Below are 13708 nucleotides of genomic sequence, written 5' to 3' on the forward strand. Positions count from 1 at the left end.
AAAGAAATGGGATTGTGAGAGAAGAGCAATACTGTTCAATCTGATGGCAGGAAATAGATGGGATTGTGAGAGAAGAGCAATACTGTTCAATCCGGTGGCAGAAAAGAAATAGGATTGGGAGAGATAAACAATACTGTTCAATCCGGTGGCAGAAAAGAAATGGGATTGTGAGAGAAGAGCAATACTGTTCAATCCGGTGGCAGAAAAGAAATGGGATTGGGAGAGAAGAGCAATGATATTCAATCCGGTGGCAGAAAAGAAATAGGATTGTGAGAGAAGAGCAATACTGTTCAATCCGGTGGCAGAAAAGAAATGGGATTGTGAGAGAAGAGCAATACTGTTCAATCTGATGGCAGGAAATAGATGGGATTGTGAGAGAAGAGCAATACTGTTCAATCCGGTGGCAGAAAAGAAATAGGATTGGGAGAGATAAACAATACTGTTCAATCCGGTGGCAGAAAAGAAATGGGATTGTGAGAGAAGAGCAATACTGTTCAATCCGGTGGCAGGAAAGAAATGGGATTGTGAGAGAAGAGCAATACTGTTCAATCCGGTGGCAGAAAAGAAATAGGATTGGGAGAGATAAACAATACTGTTCAATCCGGTGGCAGAAAAGAAATGGGATTGTGAGAGAAGAGCAATGCTGTTCAATCCGGTGGCAGAAAAGAAATGGGATTGGGAGAGAAGAGCAATAATATTCAATCCGGTGGCAGAAAAGAAATGGGATTGTGAGAGAAGAGCAATACTGTTCAATCTGATGGCAGAAAAGAAATGGGATTGTGAGAGAAGAGCAATAATATTCAATCCGGTGGCAGGAAAGAAATAGGATTGGGAGAGAAAAACAATACTGTTCAATCCGGTGGCAGAAAAGAAATGGGATTGGGAGAGAAGAGCAATAATATTCAATCCGATGGCAGAATAAAGATGGGATTGTTAGAGTAGAGCAATACTGTTCAATCCGGTGGCAGAAAAGAAATGGGATTGGGAGAGAAGAGCAATACTGTTCAATCCGGTGGCAGAAAAGAAATAGGATTGGCAGAAAAGAAATGGGATTGTGAGAGAAGAGCAATACTGTTAAATCCGGTGGCAGAAAAGAAATGGAATTGTGAGAGAAGAGCAATAATATTCAATCCGGTGGCAGAAAAGAAATGGGATTGTGAGAGAGGAGCAATACTGTTCAATCTGATGGCAGGAAATAGATGGGATTGTGAGAGAAGAGCAATACTGTTCAATCCGGTGGCAGAAAAGAAATGGGATTGTGAGAGAAGAGCAATACTGTTCAATCCGGTGGCAGAAAAGAAATAGGATTGGGATAGATAAACAATACTGTTCAATCCGGTGGCAGAAAAGAAATGGGATTGTGAGAGAAGAGCAATACTGTTCAATCCGGTGGCAGAAAAGAAATAGGATTAGGAGAGATAAACAATACTGTTCAATCCGGTGGCAGAAAAGAAATGGGATTGTGAGAGAAGAGCAATACTGTTCAATCCGGTGGCAGAAAAGAAATGGGATTGGGAGAGAAGAGCAATAATATTCAATCCGGTGGCAGAAAAGAAATGGGATTGTGAGAGAAGAGCAATACTGTTCAATCTGATGGCAGGAAATAGATGGGATTGTGAGAGAAGAGCAATACTGTTCAATCCGGTGGCAGAAAAGAAATAGGATTGGGAGAGAAAAACAATACTGTTCAATCCGGTGGCAGAAAAGAAATGGGATTGTGAGAGAAGAGCAATACTGTTCAATCCGGTGGCAGAAAAGAAATGGGATTGGGAGAGAAGAGCAATAATATTCAATCCGGTGGCAGAAAAGAAATGGGATTGTGAGAGAAGAGCAATACTGTTCAATCCGGTGGCAGAAAAGAAATAGGATTGGGAGAGAAAAATAATACTGTTCAATCCGGAGGCAGAAAAGAAATGTGATTGGGAGAGAAGAGCAATGATATTCAATCCGGTGGCAGAAAAGAAATAGGATTGTGAGAGAAGAGCAATACTGTTCAATCCGGTGGCAGAAAAGAAATGGGATTGTGAGAGAAGAGCAATACTGTTCAATCTGATGGCAGGAAATAGATGGGATTGTGAGAGAAGAGCAATACTGTTCAATCCGGTGGCAGAAAAGAAATAGGATTGGGAGAGAAAAACAATACTGTTCAATCCGGTGGCAGAAAAGAAATGTGATTTTGAGAGAAGAGCAATACTGTTCAATCCGGTGGCAGAAAAGAAATGGGATTGGGAGAGAAGAGCAATAATATTCAATCCGATGGCAGAAAAAAATGGGATTGTTAGAGTAGAGCAATACTGTTCAATCCGGTGGCAGGAAAGAAATAGGATTGTGAGAGAAGAGCAATAATATTCAATCCGGTGGCAGAAAAGAAATAGGATTGGGAGAGAAAAATAATACTGTTCAATCCGGAGGCAGAAAAGAAATAGGATTGGGAGAGAAAAACAATACTGTTCAATCCGGTGGCAGAAAAGAAATGGGATTGGGAGAGAAGAGCAAAAATATTCAATCCGGTGGCAGAAAAGAAATGGGATTGTGAGAGAAGAGCAATACTGTTCAATCTTATGGCAGGAAATAGATGGGATTGTGAGAGAAGAGCAATACTGTTCAATCCGGTGGCAGAAAAGAAATAGGATTGGGAGAGAAAAACAATACTGTTCAATCCGGTGGCAGAAAAGAAATGGGATTGTGAGAGAAGAGCAATACTGTTCAATCCGGTGGCAGAAAAGAAATGGGATTGGGAGAGAAGAGCAATACTGTTCAATCTGATGGCAGGAAATAGATGGGATTGTGAGAGAAGAGCAATACTGTTCAATCCGGTGGCAGAAAAGAAATAGGATTGGGAGAGAAAAACAATACTGTTCAATCCGGTGGCAGAAAAGAAATAGGATTGTGAGAGAAGAGCAATACTGTTCAATCCGGTGGCAGAAAAGAAATGGGATTGTGAGAGAAGAGCAATACTGTTCAATCTGATGGCAGGAAATAGATGGGATTGTGAGAGAAGAGCAATACTGTTCAATCCGGTAGCAGGAAAGAAATGGGATTGTGAGAGAAGAGCAATACTGTTCAATCCGGTGGCAGAAAAGAAATGGGATTGGGAGAGAAGAGCAATACTGTTCAATCTGATGGCAGGAAATAGATGGGATTGTGAGAGAAGAGCAATACTGTTCAATCCGGTGGCAGAAAAGAAATAGGATTGGGAGAGAAAAACAATACTGTTCATTCCGGTGGCAGAAAAGAAATAGGATTGGGAGAGAAAAACAATACTGTTCAATCCGGTGGCAGAAAAGAAATGGGATTGTGAGAGAAGAGCAATACTGTTCAATCCGGTGGCAGAAAAGAAATGGGATTGTGAGAGAAGAGCAATAATATTCACTCCGATGACAGAAAAAAATGGGATTGTTAGAGTAGAGCAATACTGTTCAATCCGGTGGCAAGGAAAGAAATAGGATTGTGAGAGAAGAGCAATAATATTCAATCCGGTGGCAGAAAAGAAATAGGATTGGGAGAGAAAAATAATACGGTTCAATCCGGTGGCAGAAAAGAAATAGGATTGTGAGAGAAGAGCAATACTGTTCAATCCGGTGGCAGAAAAGAAATGGGATTGTGAGAGAAGAGCAATACTGTTCAATCTGATGGCAGGAAATAGATGGGATTGTGAGAGAAGAACAATACTGTTCAATCCGGTGGCAGAAAAGAAATAGGATTGGGAGAGAAAAACAATACTGTTCAATCAGGCGGCAGAAAAGAAATGGGATTGGGAGAGAAGAGCAATAATATTCAATCCGGTGGCAGAAAAGAAATGGGATTGGGAGAGAAGAGCAATACTGTTCAATCCGGTGGCAGAAAAGAAATGGGATTGTGAGAGAAGAGCAATACTGTTCAATCTGATGGCAGGAAATAGATGGTATTGTGAGAGAAGAGCAATACTGTTCAATCCGGTAGCAGGAAAGAAATGGGATTGTGAGAGAAGAGCAATACTGTTCAATCCGGTGGCAGAAAATAAATGGGATTGGGAGAGAAGAGCAATAATATTCAATCCGATGGCAGAAAAAAGATGGGATTGTTAGAGTAGAGCAATACTGTTCAATCCGGTGGCAGGAAAGAAATAGGATTGTGAGAGAAGGGCAATAATATTCAATCCGGTGGCAGAAAAGAAATGGGATTGGGAGAGAAGAGCAATAATATTCAATCCGGTGGCAGAAAAGAAATGGGATTGTGAGAGAAGAGCAATACTGTTCAATCCGGTGGCAGAAAAGAAATGGGATTGGGAGAGAAGAGCAATAATATTCAAACCGATGGCAGAAAAAAGATGGGATTGTTAGAGTAGAGCAATACTGTTCAATCTGATGGCAGGAAATAGATGGGATTGTGAGAGAAGAGCAATACTGTTCAATCCGGTGGCAGAAAAGAAATAGGATTGGGAGAGAAAACCAATACTGTTCAATCCGGTGGCAGAATAGAAATGGGATTGTGAGAGAAGAGCATTACTGTTCAATCCGGTGGCAGAAAAGAAATGGGATTGGGAGAGAAGAGCAATAATATTCAATCCGATGGCAGAAAAAAGATGGGATTGTTAGAGTAGAGCAATACTGTTCAATCCGGTGGCAGGAAAGAAATAGGAATGTGAGAGAAGGGCAATAATATTCAATCCGGTGGCAGGAAAGAGATGGGATTATGAGAGAAGAGCAATACTGTTCAATCCGATGGCAGAAAAAAGATGGGATTGTTAGAGTAGAGCAATTCTGTTCAATCCGGTGGCAGAAAAGAAATGGGATTGGGAGAGAAGAGCAATAATATTCAAACCGATGACAGAAAAAAGATGGGATTGTTAGAGTAGAGCAATACTGTTCAATCTGATGGCAGGAAATAGATGGGATTGTGAGAGAAGAGCAATACTGTTCAATCCGGTGGCAGAAAAGAAATGGGATTGGGAGAGAAGAGCAATAATATTCAATCCGATGGCAGAAAAGAAATGGGATTGGGAGAGAAGAGCAATAATATTCAATCCGATGGCAGAAAAAAGATGGGATTGTTAGAGTAGAACTGTTCAATCCGGTGGCAGAAAAGAAATAGGATTGGGAGAGAAAAACAATACTGTTCAATCCGGTGGCAGAAAAGAAATGGGATTGTGAGAGAAGAACAATGCTGTTCAATCCGGTGGCAGAAAAGAAATGGGATTGGGAGAGAAGAGCAATGATATTCAATCCGGTGGCAGAAAAGAAATAGGATTGTGAGAGAAGAGCAATACTGTTCAATCCGGTGGCAGGAAATAGATGGGATTGTGAGAGAAGAGCAATACTGTTCAATCCGGTGGCAGAAAAGAAATAGGATTGGGAGAGAAAAACAATACTGTTCAATCCGGTGGCAGAAAAGAAATGGTATTGTGAGAGAAGAGCAATACTGTTCAATCCGGAGGCAGAAAAGAAATGGGATTGGGAGAGAAGAGCAATGATATTCAATCCGGTGGCAGAAAAGAAATAGGATTGTCAGAGAAGAGCAATACTGTTCAATCCGGTGGCAGAAAAGAAATGGGATTGTGAGAGAAGAGCAATACTGTTCAATCTGATGGCAGGGAATAGATGGGATTGTGAGAGAAGAGCAATACTGTTCAATCCGGTGGCAGGAAAGAAATGGGATTGTGAGAGAAGAGCAATACTGTTCAATCCGGTGGTAGAAAAGAAATAGGATTGGGAGAGATAAACAATACTGTTCAATCCGGTGGCAGAAAAGAAATGGGATTGTGAGAGAAGAACAATGCTGTTCAATCCGGTGGCAGAAAAGAAATGGGATTGGGAGAGAAGAGCAATAATATTCAATCCGGTGGCAGAAAAGAAATGGGATTGTGAGAGAAGAGCAATACTGTTCAATCTGATGGCAGGAAATAGATGGGATTGTGAGAGAAGAGCAATACTGTTCAATCCGGTGGCAGAAAAGAAATGGGATTGGGAGAGAAGAGCAATAATATTCAATCCGATGGCAGAAAAGAAATGGGATTGGGAGAGAAGAGCAATACTGTTCAATCTGATGGCAGGAAATAGATGGGATTGTGAGAGAAGAACAATACTGTTCAATCCGGTGGCAGAAAAGAAATAGGATTGGGAGAGAAAAACAATACTGTTCAATCCGGTGGCAGAAAAGAAATGGGAGTGGGAGAGAAGAGCAATAATATTCAATCCGGTGGCAGAAAAGAAATGGGATTGGGAGAGAAGAGCAATAATATTCAATCCGGTGGCAGAAAAGAAATGGGATTGTGAGAGAAAAACAATACTGTTCAATCCGGTGGCAGAAAAGAAATGGGATTGTGAGAGAAGAGCAATACTGTTCAATCCGGTGGCAGAAAAGAAATGGGATTGGGAGAGAAGAGCAATAATATTCAATCCGATGGCAGAAAAAAGATGGGATCGTTAGAGTAGAGCAATACTGTTCAATCCGGTGGCAGAAAAGAAATGGGATTGGGAGAGAAGAGCAATACTGTTCAATCTGATGGCAGGAAATAGATGGGATTGTGAGAGAAGAACAATACTGTTCAATCCGGTGGCAGAAAAGAAATAGGATTGGGAGAGAAAAACAATACTGTTCAATCCGGTGGCAGAAAAGAAATGGGAGTGGGAGAGAAGAGCAATAATATTCAATCCGGTGGCAGAAAAGAAATGGGATTGGGAGAGAAGAGCAATAATATTCAATCCGGTGGCAGAAAAGAAATGGGATTGTAAGAGAAGAGCAATACTGTTCAATCCGGTGGCAGGAGAGAAATGGGATTGTGAGAGAAGGGCAATACTGTTCAATCCGGTGGCAGGAAAGAAATAGGATTGTGATAGAAGAGCAATAATATTCAATCCGGTGGCAGAAAAGAAATAGGATTGGGAGAGAAAAATAATACTGTTCAATCCGGTGGCAGAAAAGAAATAGGATTGGGAGAGAAAAACAATACTGTTCAATCCGGTGGCAGAAAAGAAATGGGATTGGGAGAGAAGAGCAATACTGTTCAATCCGGTGGCAGAAAAGAAATGGGATTGTGAGAGAAGAGCAATACTGTTCAATCTGATGGCAGGAAATAGATGGGATTGTGAGAGAAGAGCAATACTGTTCAATCCGGTGGCAGAAAAGAAATAGGATTGGGAGAGAAAAACAATACTGTTCAATCCGGTGGCAGAAAAGAAATGGGATTGTGAGAGAAGAGCAATACTGTTCAATCCGGTGGCAGAAAAGAAATGGGATTGGGAGAGAAGAGCAATGATATTCAATCCGGTGGCAGAAAAGAAATAGGATTGTGAGAGAAGAGCAATACTGTTCAATCCGGTGGCAGAAAAGAAATGGGATTGTGAGAGAAGAGCAATACTGTTCAATCTGATGGCAGGAAATAGATGGGATTGTGAGAGAAGAGCAATACTGTTCAATCCGGTGGCAGAAAAGAAATAGGATTGGGAGAGATAAACAATACTGTTCAATCCGGTGGCAGAAAAGAAATAGGATTGGGAGAGATAAACAATACTGTTCAATCCGGTGGCAGAAAAGACATGGAATTGTAAGAGAAGAGCAACACTGTTAAATCCGGTGGCAGAAAAGAAATGGGATTGTGAGAGAAGAGCAATAATATTCAATCCGGTGGCAGAAAAGAAATGGGATTGTGAGAGAAGAGCAATACTGTTCAATCTGATGGCAGGAAATAGATGGGATTGTGAGAGAAGAGCAATACTGTTCAATCCGGTGGCAGAAAAGAAATGGGATTGTGAGAGAAGAGCAATACTGTTCAATCCGGTGGCAGAAAAGAAATAGGATTGGGAGAGATAAACAATACTGTTCAATCCGGTGGCAGAAAAGAAATGGGATTGTGAGAGAAGAGCAATACTGTTCAATCCGGTGGCAGAAAAGAAATAGGATTGGGAGAGATAAACAATACTGTTCAATCCGGTGGCAGAAAAGAAATGGGATTGTGAGAGAAGAGCAATACTGTTCAATCCGGTGGCAGAAAAGAAATGGGATTGGGAGAGAAGAGCAATAATATTCAATCCGGTGGCAGAAAAGAAATGGGATTGTGATAGAAGAGCAATACTGCTCAATCTGATGGCAGGAAATAGATGGGATTGTGAGAGAAGAGCAATACTGTTCAATCCGGTGGCAGAAAAGAAATAGGATTGGGAGAGAAAAACAATACTGTTCAATCCGGTGGCAGAAAAGAAATGGGATTGTGAGAGAAGAGCAATACTGTTCAATCCGGTGGCAGAAAAGAAATGGGATTGGGAGAGAAAAGCAATAATATTCAATCCGGTGGCAGAAAAGAAATGGGATTGTGAGAGAAGAGCAATACTGTTCAATCCGGTGGCAGAAAAGAAATAGGATTGGGAGAGAAAAATAATACTGTTCAATCCGGAGGCAGAAAAGAAATGGGATTGGGAGAGAAGAGCAATGATATTCAATCCGGTGGCAGAAAAGAAATAGGATTGTGAGAGAAGAGCAATACTGTTCAATCCGGTGGCAGAAAAGAAATGGGGTTGTGAGAGAAGAGCAATACTGTTCAATCTGATGGCAGGAAATAGATGGGAATGTGAGAGAAGAGCAATACTGTTCAATCCGGTGGCAGAAAAGAAATAGGATTGGGAGAGAAAAACAATACTGTTCAATCCGGTGGCAGAAAAGAAATAGGATTGTGAGAGAAGAGCAGTACTGTTCAATCCGGTGGCAGAAAAGAAATGGGATTGTGAGAGAAGAGCAATACTGTTCAATCTGATGGCAGGAAATAGATGGGATTGTGAGAGAAGAGCAATACTGTTCAATCCGGTGGCAGAAAAGAAATAGGATTGGGAGAGAAAAACAATACTGTTCAATCCGGTGGCAGGAAAGAAATAGGATTGTGAGAGAAGAGCAATAATATTCAATCCGGTGGCAGAAAAGAAATGGGATTGTGAGAGAAGAACAATACTGTTCAATCCGGTGGCAGAAAAGAAATAGGATTGGGAGAGAAAAACAATACTGTTCAATCCGGTGGCAGAAAAGAAATGGGATTGGGAGAGAAGAGCAATAATATTCAATCCGGTGGCAGAAAAGAAATGGGATTGGGAGAGAAGAGCAATAATATTCAATCCGGTGGCAGAAAAGAAATGGGATTGTGAGAGAAGAGCAATACTGTTCAATCTGATGGCAGGAAATAGATGGGATTGTGAGAGAAGAGCAATACTGTTCAATCCGGTAGCAGGAAAGAAATGGGATTGTGAGAGAAGAGCAATACTGTTCAATCCGGTGGCAGAAAAGAAATGGGATTGGGAGAGAAGAGCAATAATATTCAATCCGGTGGCAGAAAAGAAATGGGATTGGGAGAGAAGAGCAATAACATTCAATCCGGTGGCAGAAAAGAAATGGGATTGTGAGAGAAGAGCAATACTGTTCAATCTGATGGCAGGAAATAGATGGGATTGTGAGAGAAGAGCAATACTGTTCAATCCGGTAGCAGGAAAGAAATGGGATTGTGAGAGAAGAGCAATACTGTTCAATCCGGTGGCAGAAAAGAAATGGGATTGGGAGAGAAGAGCAATAATATTCAATCCGATGGCAGAAAAAAGATGGGATTGTTAGAGTAGAGCAATACTGTTCAATCCGGTGGCAGGAAAGAAATAGGATTGTGAGAGAAGAGCAATAATATTCAATCCGGTGGCAGAAAAGAAATGGGATTGTGAGAGAAGAGCAATACTGTTCAATCTGATGGCAGGAAATAGATGGGATTGGGAGAGAAGAGCAATAATATTCAATCCGATGGCAGAAAAAAGATGGGATTGTTAGAGTAGAGCAATACTGTTCAATCCGGTGGCAGGAAAGAAATAGGATTGTGAGAGAAGGGCAATAATATTCAATCCGGTGGCAGGAAAGATATGGGATTATGAGAGAAAAACAATACTGTTCAATCCGGTGGCAGAAAAGAAATGGGATTGGGAGAGAAGAGCAATAATATTCAATCCGGTGGCAGAAAAGAAATGGGATTGTGAGAGAAGAGCAATACTGTTCAATCCGGTGGCAGAAAAGAAATGGGATTGGGAGAGAAGAGCAATAATATTCAATCCGATGGCAGAAAAAAGATGGGATTGTTAGAGTAGAGCAATACTGTTCAATCCGGTGGCAGGAAAGAAATAGGATTGTGAGAGAAGAGCAATAATATTCAATCCGGTGGCAGAAAAGAAATGGGATTGTGAGAGAAGAGCAATACTGTTCAATCCGGTGGCAGAAAAGAAATGGGATTGGGAGAGAAGAGCAATAATATTCAATCCGATGGCAGAAAAAAGATGGGATTGTTAGAGTAGAGCAATACTGTTCAATCCGGTGGCAGGAAAGAAATAGGATTGTGAGAGAAGGGCAATAATATTCAATCCGGTGGCAGGAAAGATATGGGATTATGAGAGAAAAACAATACTGTTCAATCCGGTGGCAGAAAAGAAATGGGATTGGGAGAGAAGAGCAATAATATTCAATCCGGTGGCAGAAAAGAAATGGGATTGTGAGAGAAGAGCAATACTGTTCAATCCGGTGGCAGAAAAGAAATGGGATTGGGAGAGAAGAGCAATAATATTCAAACCGATGGCAGAAAAAAGATGGGATTGTTAGAGTAGAGCAATACTGTTCAATCTGATGGCAGGAAATAGATGGGATTGTGAGAGAAGAGCAATACTGTTCAATCCGGTGGCAGAAAAGAAATAGTATTGGGAGAGAAAAACAATACTGTTCAATCCGGTGGCAGAATAGAAATGGGATTGTGAGAGAAGAACAATACTGTTCAATCCGGTGGCAGAAAAGAAATGGGATTGGGAGAGAAAAGCAATAATATTCAATCCGATGGCAGAAAAAAGATGGGATTGTTAGAGTAGAGCAATACTGTTCAATCCAATGGCAGAAAAGAAATAGGATTGGGAGAGAAAAACAATACTGTTAAATCCGGTGGCAGAAAAGAATTAGGATTGGGAGAGAAGAGCAATAATATTCAATCCGAAGGCAGAAAAAAGATGGGATTGTTAGAGTAGAGCAATACTGTTCAATCCGGTGGCAGAAAAGAAATGGGATTGGGAGAGAAGAGCAATAATATTCAAACCGATGGCAGAAAAAGATGGGATTGTTAGAGTAGAGCAATACTGTTCAATCTGATGGCAGGGAATAGATGGGATTGTGAGAGAAGAGCAATACTGTTCAATCCGGTGGCAGAAAAGAAATGGGATTGGGAGAGAAGAGCAATAATATTCAATCCGATGGCAGAAAAGAAATGGGATTGGGAGAGAAGAGCAATAATATTCAATCCGGTGGCAGAAAAGAAATGGGATCGTGAGAGAAGAGCAATACTGTTCAATCCGGTGGCAGGAAAGAAATGGGATTGTGAGAGAAGAGCAATACTGTTCAATCTGATGGCAGGAAATAGATGGGATTGTGAGAGAAGAGCAATACTGTTCAATCCGGTGGCAGGAGAGAAATGGGATTGTGAGAGAAGAGCAGTACTGTTCAATCCGGCGGCAGAAAAGAAATGGGATTGGGAGAGAAAAACAATACTGTTCAATCCAGTGGCAGAAAAGAAATGGGATTGGAAGAGAAGAGCAATAATATTCAATCCGGTGGCAGAAAAGAAATGGGATTGGGAGAGAAGAGCAATAATATTCAATCCGGTGGCAGGAAAGAGATGGGATTATGAGATTGTGAGAGAAGAGCAATACTGTTCAATCTGATGGCAGGAAATAGATGGGATTGTGAGAGAAGAGCAATACTGTTCAATCCGGTGGCAGGAGAGAAATGGGATTGTGAGAGAAGAGCAGTACTGTTCAATCCGGTGGCAGAAAAGAAATGGGATTGGGAGAGAAGAGCAATAATATTCAATCAGGTGGCAGAAAAGAAATGGGATTGTGAGAGAAGAGCAATACTGTTCAATCCGGTGGCAGGAAAGAAATAGGATTGTGATAGAAGAGCAATAATATTCAATCAGGTGGCAGAAAAGAAATAGGATTGTGATAGAAGAGCAATAATATTCAATCAGGTGGCAGGAAAGAAATGGGATTGTGAGAGAAGAGCAATACTATTCAATCTGATGGCAGGAAATAGATGGGATTGTGAGAGAAGAGCAATACTGTTCAATCCGGTGGCAGGAGAGAAATGGGATTGTGAGAGAAGAGCAGTACTGTTCAATCCGGTGGCAGAAAAGAAATGGGATTGGGAGAGAAAAACAATACTGTTCAATCCAGTGGCAGAAAAGAAATGGGATTGGGAGAGAAGAGCAATAATATTCAATCCGGTGGCAGAAAAGAAATGGGATTGGGAGAGAAGAGCAATAATATTCAATCCGGTGGCAGGAAAGAGATGGGATTATGAGATTGTGAGAGAAGAGCAATACTGTTCAATCTGATGGCAGGAAATAGATGGGATTGTGAGAGAAGAGCAATACTGTTCAATCCGGTGGCAGGAGAGAAATGGGATTGTGAGAGAAGAGCAGTACTGTTCAATCCGGTGGCAGAAAAGAAATGGGATTGGGAGAGAAGAGCAATAATATTCAATCAGGTGGCAGAAAAGAAATGGGATTGTGAGAGAAGAGCAATACTGTTCAATCCGGTGGCAGGAAAGAAATAGGATTGTGATAGAAGAGCAATAATATTCAATCAGGTGGCAGAAAAGAAATAGGATTGGGAGAGAAAAATAATACTGTTCAATCCGGTGGCAGAAAAGAAATAGGATTGGGAGAGAAAAACAATACTGTTCAATCCGGTGGCAGAAAAGAAATGGGATTGTGAGAGAAGAGCAATACTGTTCAATCTGATGGCAGGAAATAGATGGGATTGTGAGAGAAGAGCAATACTGTTCAATCCGGTGGCAGAAAAGAAATAGGATTGGGAGAGAAAAACAATACTGTTCAATCCGGTGGCAGAAAAGAAATGGGATTGTGAGAGAAGAGCAATACTGTTCAATCCGGTGGCAGAAAAGAAATGGGATTGGGAGAGAAGAGCAATGATATTCAATCCGGTGGCAGAAAACAAATAGGATTGTGAGAGAAGAGCAATACTGTTCAATCCGGTGGCAGAAAAGAAATGGGATTGTGAGAGAAGAGCAATACTGTTCAATCTGATGGCAGAAAAAAGATGGGATTGTTAGAGTAGAGCAATACTGTTCAATCTGATGGCAGGAAATAGATGGGATTGTGAGAGAAGAGCAATACTGTTCAATCCGGTGGCAGAAAAGAAATAGGATTGGGAGAGAAAAACAATACTGTTCAATCTGATGGCAGAAAAAAGATGGGATTGTTAGAGTAGAGCAATACTGTTCAATCTGATGGCAGGAAATAGATGGGATTGTGAGAGAAGAGCAATACTGTTCAATCCGGTGGCAGAAAAGAAATGGGATTGTGAGAGAAGAGCAGTACTGTTCAATCCGGTGGCAGAAAAGAAATGGGATTGGGAGAGAAGAGCAATAATATTCAATCAGGTGGCAGAAAAGAAATGGGATTGTGAGAGAAGAGCAATACTGTTCAATCCGGTGGCAGGAAAGAAATAGGATTGTGATAGAAGAGCAATAATATTCAATCAGGTGGCAGAAAAGAAATAGGATTGGGAGAGAAAAATAATACTGTTCAATCCGGTGGCAGAAAAGAAATAGGATTGGGAGAGAAGAGCAATAATATTCAATCCGATGGCAGAAAAAAGATGGGATTGTTAGAGTAGAGCAATACTGTTCAATCTGATGGCAGGAAATAGATGGG

The sequence above is a fragment of the Toxorhynchites rutilus genome, chromosome 2 (assembly GCF_029784135.1).
Source record: "Toxorhynchites rutilus septentrionalis strain SRP chromosome 2, ASM2978413v1, whole genome shotgun sequence".
NCBI classification, from domain to species: domain Eukaryota; kingdom Metazoa; phylum Arthropoda; class Insecta; order Diptera; family Culicidae; genus Toxorhynchites; species Toxorhynchites rutilus.